General features: G+C 43.6%; 1 pseudogene; it reads right to left on the bottom strand.

The window, feature by feature from the left end:
• Nucleotides 1-4,240: 4,240 nt before the first annotated feature.
• On the bottom strand, nucleotides 4,241-6,610 carry LOC101361193 (zinc finger protein 532 pseudogene; annotated as a pseudogene).
• Nucleotides 6,611-7,709: the final 1,099 nt, after the last annotated feature.

Raw genomic sequence — 7,709 nt, 5'->3', positions numbered from 1 at the left:
GCTGTCCGTTCTCTGTCAGTTTTCTCACTCCATTTGGTGCTTGGCTGAGTTCTTTATCTCTTCATTTGATGTTTTAGGGTTTCAGGATTGTTGTATTCTATGTATGGCTTAGTTTTTCGGATCTTTGCTGTGGAGGGATGGTGTGGTGCTTCTGCCTAGAGCGCCATTTTGCCGGCTAAACTCGGGACCTCCACTCTTTAATGCTCCTTATTCTCTGTTATCTGTCAGTTTCTTCTTCAATTTGGTGCTTGATCTAGTTCTTTATTCCTTCATTTGATGCTTGGGGTTCCAGGATTGATGTTGGTATCTGTTTTACTTAGTTTTTTGGGTCTTTGCTGCAGTGGGACGGCATGGTGCTTCTGGCTATAGCACCATGTTGGCTCCACCTCCTGACTAGTTTTCTTTATTGTAGAATATATGGAATATTCTTTTTGTAGAATATGTGGTATATAGAAAAAATCTTAGTACCCCACATCCACTAAAAATTTTATAATCCAGTTCATCTGATTCCGCTAAAATGGTATATGCCACTTTTGTGTTCAATCACTACTATTATAGTTGCATTTATAAAGAAGTTACATCATGGATAGCTAAGACACGCACACACATATGTATATATATATGTACATGTATAACTCACATATCCCTTTAAAATATGTGAGTAAGCAGAGGAGGGGGCATGATAGATTATCAGTATTTAAGGCCCTCACTTGCCTTAATCTGGCCTTGATAATAAGTATCATTTACTGAGGTTTCTAAGGAAAATACTCTCACTCCTTGTCTTAGTCATCTAGGGCTGCTACAACAGAAATACCACAAGTGGATGGGTTTAACAAAGAGAAATTTATTTCTTCACAGTAAAGTAGGCTAAAAGTCCAGATTCAGGGCATCAGCTCCAGGGGAAGTCTTTCTCTCTCTGTTGGCTTCTCATCAATGTTCCCCCAGAATAGGAGCTTCCCTGCTCAGGGAGTCTGGGTCAAAAGGACACGCTCTGCTCCTGGCACTGCTTTCTTGGTGGTATGAGGTCCCCCTGTCTCTCTGCTCACTTCTCTCTTTTATATCTCAAGAGATTGCCTCAGGACACAATCCAATCTTGTAGATTGAGTCCTGCCTTACTAACACAACTGCCACCCATCCTCCCTCATTAACATCATAGAGGCAGGATTTACAACATATAAGAAAATCACACAATACCAGGAATCAAGGCGCAGCCAAATTGATACACACATTTTTTGGGGGACATAATTCAATCCATGACACTCCTCTATATGCAGATCACTTTGGTTCAAGAATGCAGTGGTGGCACTATCCACAACAGGCAGAAAGTGGGAACAACCTAAGTTTCCATCAAAGGACTAATGGATAAACAAAATGTGTTATGTCCAACTATGGAATATTATTTGGCAATTAGAAGTAATGAAGTACTGATACAACATTGACGAACCTAAAAAATGTCATGTTAAATGAAAGATGTCAATCACAAAGGCCATATACTGTATGATTCCATTTACATGAGATGTCCAGAAAAGGCAAATTTATAGAGACAGAAAGTAGAATAGTGATTGCCAGGGGCTGAGGAGGATGGGAGGATCAGGTGGGAATAGCTAAGGGGTATGGGATTTCTTCTTGGGGTGATGAAAATGTTCTAAAATTGACTGTAGTGATGTCTGCACATCTCTGTGACTATATTAAAAACAACTGAACTGCACACTTTAAAAGGATAAGTTGTATGATATGTGAATTCTCTCTCAATAAAGCTGTTAAAAAATGGAGAAAAAAAGATGCAATGGTAAGCTGGTAACATGCCACAATAATTATGTGTAGAGATGGTGAATGATTTAACATGGAAAGACAGATTTACTCCCATTTAGGAAAATGCATTGAAGGTAGACTAGAGACTCACCTGTGAGATGCAGCAAGAGAGGCTATTTCCACGGCCCTGCCACACTCACTGTCAGCTACCACCCCATAGCTTTGCCCCATGGGTGGAGGCCCCGGAGCAGCTGTCCCTGAGCCAAAATATTTGCTGAAAGAAACTCCGTCACCTCCCCTCCCCTCACCTCAAGTGGTAGAAATTTGGGTGAAGAAGCCTGAGAGATTTGGCAGCCACTGGATGGCACCAGGGAGCCCTGGTGGTGCAGTGATTAGGAGTTTGGCTGCTCACCAAAAGGTTGGCAGCTTGAATTCACCAGCTGCTCCCTGGAAACACTACACGGCAGTTCTACTCTGTACAATAGGTCACTATGAGTCGGAATCAACTCGACAGCAGTGGGTTTTGGTTTTGGGGTGGAACCAGGTGGGCAGGCCAGGCAGGTCACAGGTGCTGTGCCAGAGGACCTAGTTCATGTTGATGGTGGAAGCAGGGCCCCATCCACAGCCTGTTCTCACCTCCACAACCTTCATGTTACACCCCCTTGTCACCTGCCAGTTATAGGCATGAAGGGGAAGGATCTTAAATGCCTGGTTCTTGCTGGCCCAAGCATTGGTGGTTCCATGGAAGAATATTTGCCTTCTATGTGGAGACCATTTCAAAGAAAGGTGATCCAACAGAATGTGGAAATTATCGAACAATATCATTAATATCACACACAAGTAAAATTTTGCTGAAGATCATTCAAGAGTGATTGCCACGGTACATTGACAGAGAACTGCCAGAAAGTCAAGCTGGATTCAGAAGAGAACGTGGAATGAGGTATATCGTTGCTGAGGTCAGATGGAGCTTGACTGAAAGCAGAGAATACCAGAAAAATGTTTACATGTATTTTATTGACTGTGCAAAGGCATTTGACTGTGCGGATCACAATAAATTATAGATAACGCTGCGAAGAATGGGAATTCCAGAACACTTAATTGTGCTCGTGAGGAATTTGTACATAGACTAAGAAGTAGTCTTTCAAACAGAACAAGGGGATACTGTGTGTTTTAAAGTCAGGAAAGATGTGCTTCAGGGTTGTATCCTCTCGCCATATTTATTCAGTCTGTATGCTGAGGAAATAATCCAATAACAACAACATGTGGAAGACCTAAGGAGCCCTGGTGACACAGTGGTTAAGCATTTGCCTGCTAACCTAAAGGTCTGTGGTTTGAAACCACCAGCCGCTCCATGGGAGAAACATGTGGCAGTCAGCTTCCGTACTGATTGCTGTTGCTATTAGGGACCATCAAGTTGGTTCTGACTCTTGGCGACTGTATGTACAACAGAACAAACACTGCCTGGTCCTGCAACATCCTCACAGTTGTTGCTATGTTTGAGCCCATTGTTGCAGCCACTGTGTCAATCCATCTCGTTGAGGGTCTTCCTCTTTTTTGCTGACCCTCTACTTTACCAAGCATGATGTCCTTCTCCAGGGACTGATCCCTCCTGATAACATGTCCAAAGTACATGAGACGAGGTCTCACCACCCTTGCTTCTAGGGAGCATTCTGGCTATACTTTTTTCAAGACTGATTTGTTCATTCTTCTGCAGTCAATGGTATATTCAATATTCTTTGCCAGCACCATAATTCAAATGCATCAATTCTTCTTCGGTCTTCCTAACTCATTGTCCAGCATGGATATGAGGCCATTGAAAATACCATGGCTTATGTCAGTGCACCTTAGTCCTCAAAGTGACATCTTTGCTTTTTAACACTTTAAAGAGGTCTTTTGCAGGAGATTTGCCTGATGCAATATGTCACTTGATTTCTTTATTTTTTTTTTCCATTTAAATGGAGATGAGTTTACCATTAATTTGTAGCTTAAATTTATTGCAGTGATGAATATTAACATCTTTGAAAATATTTCTTGGTCACCATAAAAAGTGGTTCGGTACCAATTAGGTGTATTTAACTATAAAAGACTTTTCAATAATTATAAATAACAACAGTAATAAAAAATTCCCCAAATTGTCACTAGTAACTCAGAACTTTGGTGATGTAGCCTGACTTGAACATTGAATACAATGGAATGACATAATAATAAGCTAAATCTCAGACTAGCTACACATATTCCAATGACCAGTTAAGCACTCCTTTACTTACCCTAAATTGAAGGTTCCATTAAGTACTCAACTAGTACATATAATTTATATCTATAAGAATCATCTTCCCCAAAAAATGGTTTCTTAAAATAATATTCATGTTTCAACATTGTTTCTATTCTTTGAACACAATCCTCCCTCCCTCTCTTGTGTACACACACACACAACTCTCTCCATTTAACTGAGCTCCACCCCTAAAATCAAGGACATCTTATAGACTCATCACTGAAATGTCAAATTTAAATGATACTGTACTTGTCCACTAGTATCTGCAGCCTGCTGGAAATGTGTTGCAAGTGACGTTTCATCCTGGAAAATTTCATTACACTCCAAACATTTTAGACTATGTGTACAGAGTTTGGACATGTCTTCATCTAGAGGCATAGCTGGAATGATGGGTGTGCTGGAAGGAGCTGATATGACTGTCCCAGTTATGCCAGACTGGATTTTTGTTACCATGTGTGTGCCAGGTCCTACAGAGCTCTGCAGAGTGGAAGACGAAGCAGAAGTATTGCTTGTCAGAGAAACTATCTTTTGATCTGCTGGGACTGGCTTTAGAATTAAGTTAGGAGCACTGCATCACAATGTCTTTTTCCTTGTGCCCATGAGCATGGGACAGGAGGCTGCACTTGTAAAAAACTAGGTTCTTTGTACAATGGTTACACGTCACTTCGATGTGCACGCTACATCTGTCGTAGTGTTAGGTTAGACTCTTTTCGAGCGCAAAGGAGTCGCCACATTCTAAGCACTTGTAACCATGCGTCGGTAACGTGATACCTGCATTAGCGGGAGAACTGAGGTTTGGAATGTAAACTGGGACTGAATTGACACTACTCAGCACCTTGTTGAAAGCTTCCACCACGGAACTCTGCAAGGAGGACACCACCTGGACTCGAGACACCTTCTTGGGTGGTTGTAAGGCTGCTGCATTGATTATTGCCTGCTTTATTTGTTGCTGAGGTTTGGTTAGCACTTGGCGGAGTTCAGAGGTGGCCTGGGCACCTTGAGGCAGGAGGTTAAGGTTGGCAAGGTGCACAGTCTTTGGCACAAGTTTGGCACTGGCCAGGCTGGATGCCGGCACCACAATGGTTTGCTGCTGTATGGTGTTGGCAGCTTTGATGTTGGCACTGCTGGTGCTCTGAACAGAGGCAGCAGATATGACCGTGGCTTTTACTGTCATGTTGTTATTGAGCTTCAAATTAATGACTTGAGACCCTGCCATCTTCACGGCGGAACCTGGGAGGAAGGCGGTGGCCACCGGTTTAATAGTGACCTGCTTGAGTGTCAGCACTGCGGAGGAAACTGCATTGGTAATGACCGCCGACTGGAGAGGCGCCCTAGGAGGAGAGGAGAGGAAAGCAGCCGAAGTTGGAGATGACAGGAGGGATGTCACAGATGCCATCATGGATGTCGCCTGCGTGGAAGGCTTTTTCCCAGAGTTGAGGTCAACTTCCGGCAGCACTCTGGTCACTGTTCTCTTTATTTCCCCAGAAGAAGTCTTGATGGTCTTTATGCATACTTTGGGAATGGCTGGTGTTGATTCCACAGGAGAGGATGCCAATCCCTTGCGGCTGTTTTCACTTGAAACACTCCTGGGACTGTCCGGTTGCTTTATGGATGCTTTTGTCACCCCATCAATGAGACTCTGGGATTCAGGAGACTCTTCCATGGCTCTAGGACTATTGTTGACTTCTTTTGGTAATGGAGAGGTTTCCCTTGAATTGGTCACCAGTTCTTTACAAGAGTCTGAAGCAGCCTTCTTAGCACTAAGTGCTGTGATTGCAGCTATACATGATGAGAGCTTGGAGAACGACTTTGTCTTTGACAGAGTGACACTGGCGAGGTTAGTGTCATTCTTCTCAGAGCTCAGCTTTCCGTCAAGTACCGTGTTTTCAAGCACCTTTTCAGAGTTTTCCTTCAATTTATCCTCCGCGTTTCTGACTTTAAAGGGTTCATAAACACTCAGATTTATAGAATTGGTTTCTGATTCTCTTTTAACAACTTTGTTTTTATCTATATTGCCTGAAGTAGGGATTCCCATTTTGCTTAAGTTTTCCCCTCTAAGTGCCTTTAGTTTGTCATAGTCCTGTTGGGAAACGGATCCCGTCAACACATTTGATCTAAAATTTGTACGCATTTCCTCCTTATCAAGGGGATCATCCACCTCTATTTTCTTGTTGTCATCAAACTCTTCAGCACTTGAGATAGCGCTAAACTGGCTGAAAGTTGAGTCTTTTAAAGTCACCTCCGAGGTAGGCACATCTCCTTTCAAGGACTTTGTTCTCTTTACCTTAACTGTCAAGAGAGGATGCTGAAAGGAACCCATTATGTAAGCCATTGCCTGTGGAGTTATGGCCATCTTTCTCCACACCCTTGGAGGAATCAATGTTCCCAGCATTCTTAACAATAACACTGACACCGACGTCAGGAAAGTGTATGGGCGTCATCATCTACGTGAGTGTTCTGTTTGATATGGCTCTCGTGGTCATCATTTCCATACTCAATTGCTGCTTTAGGATGGACCATATCTGGGATGTCAAAGGCTGCCAGGAGGTCATCAAAGTCTGGGGTCTTCATATCCCCCATGGTCATGTGTTCTTGTGAACCTTGACCTTTTGGAAAGACTTGTGACCAGTGTTCAATTACTGTCACACGGTTGCATTCTCTGCAAACATGAAAGGGTTAAAAGCAGCCCCAGTCAACAGGCCTTTGGGCCTTCTTAATAGTCAGAAGTATCCCCAACACCCCTCACTAGCTTCTAAAATGGAAAGCATAAAAGAACATACCCCCCTGCCCGGGGTTGGTCTTCACAGTGGGTCCAGCCCGGCGTCTGGGCCGCAGCTCGGATGACCTTTGTTCAGCGCGGCGCCACCGGTGGCTGCTGCTGCTGCTGTCCTCCTTGCGGCGGCGGCGGCGCTTCCATATTACGGGCGTGTCATCTGCATTCCCGCTGCCAGGGCGCCCGGCCGGCCCTGCGCTCCCCGGGTGGGCGCAGGCTCTAGGCGGCGCAGCAGCGGCCATCAGTTGATTTCTTGACTTCTGCTTCCATGGACATTGATTGTGGACGCACGTAAAATGAAATCTTTGACAACTTCAGTATTTTCTCCATTTATCATGATGTTGCTTATTGATACAGTTGTAAGGATTTTTGATTTCTTTATGTTGAGATGTAATCCATATTGAAGGCTGTAGTCTTTGATCTTCCTCGGTAAGTGCTTCAAGTCCTCTTCAATTTCAGCAAGCAAGGTTGTGTCATCTGCACACCGCAGGTTGTCAGTGAGTCTTCCTTCAATCCTGATGCCACGTTCTTCATATAATCTGGCTTCTCAGCATACAGGTTGAGTCAGTATGATGAAAGGATACAACCCTGGCACACGCCTTTCCTAATTTTAAACCATGCAGTATCCCTTTGTTCTGTTCAAACAATTACCTCTTGGTCTATGTACAGGTTCCTCATGAGCACAATTAAGTTGTTCTGGAATTCCCATCTTTGAAGTGTTATCCATAATTTGTCATGATCCACCCAGTTGGATGCCTTTGCATACTCAATAAAACATAGGTAAACAGGAGTTCCAGCAACATGGTGCTCTAGGCAGAAGCACCACGCCATCGCTCCACAGCAAAGATCCAAACAGCTAAGCCGAACAGAGAATACAACAGTCCTGAAACCCTAAAACATCAAATGAAGAGA

This window comes from Trichechus manatus, unplaced genomic scaffold (genome assembly GCF_000243295.1).
Source record: "Trichechus manatus latirostris isolate Lorelei unplaced genomic scaffold, TriManLat1.0 scaffold00080, whole genome shotgun sequence".
NCBI lineage: Eukaryota > Metazoa > Chordata > Mammalia > Sirenia > Trichechidae > Trichechus > Trichechus manatus.
This window is presented reverse-complemented; position numbering and strand designations above follow the sequence as displayed.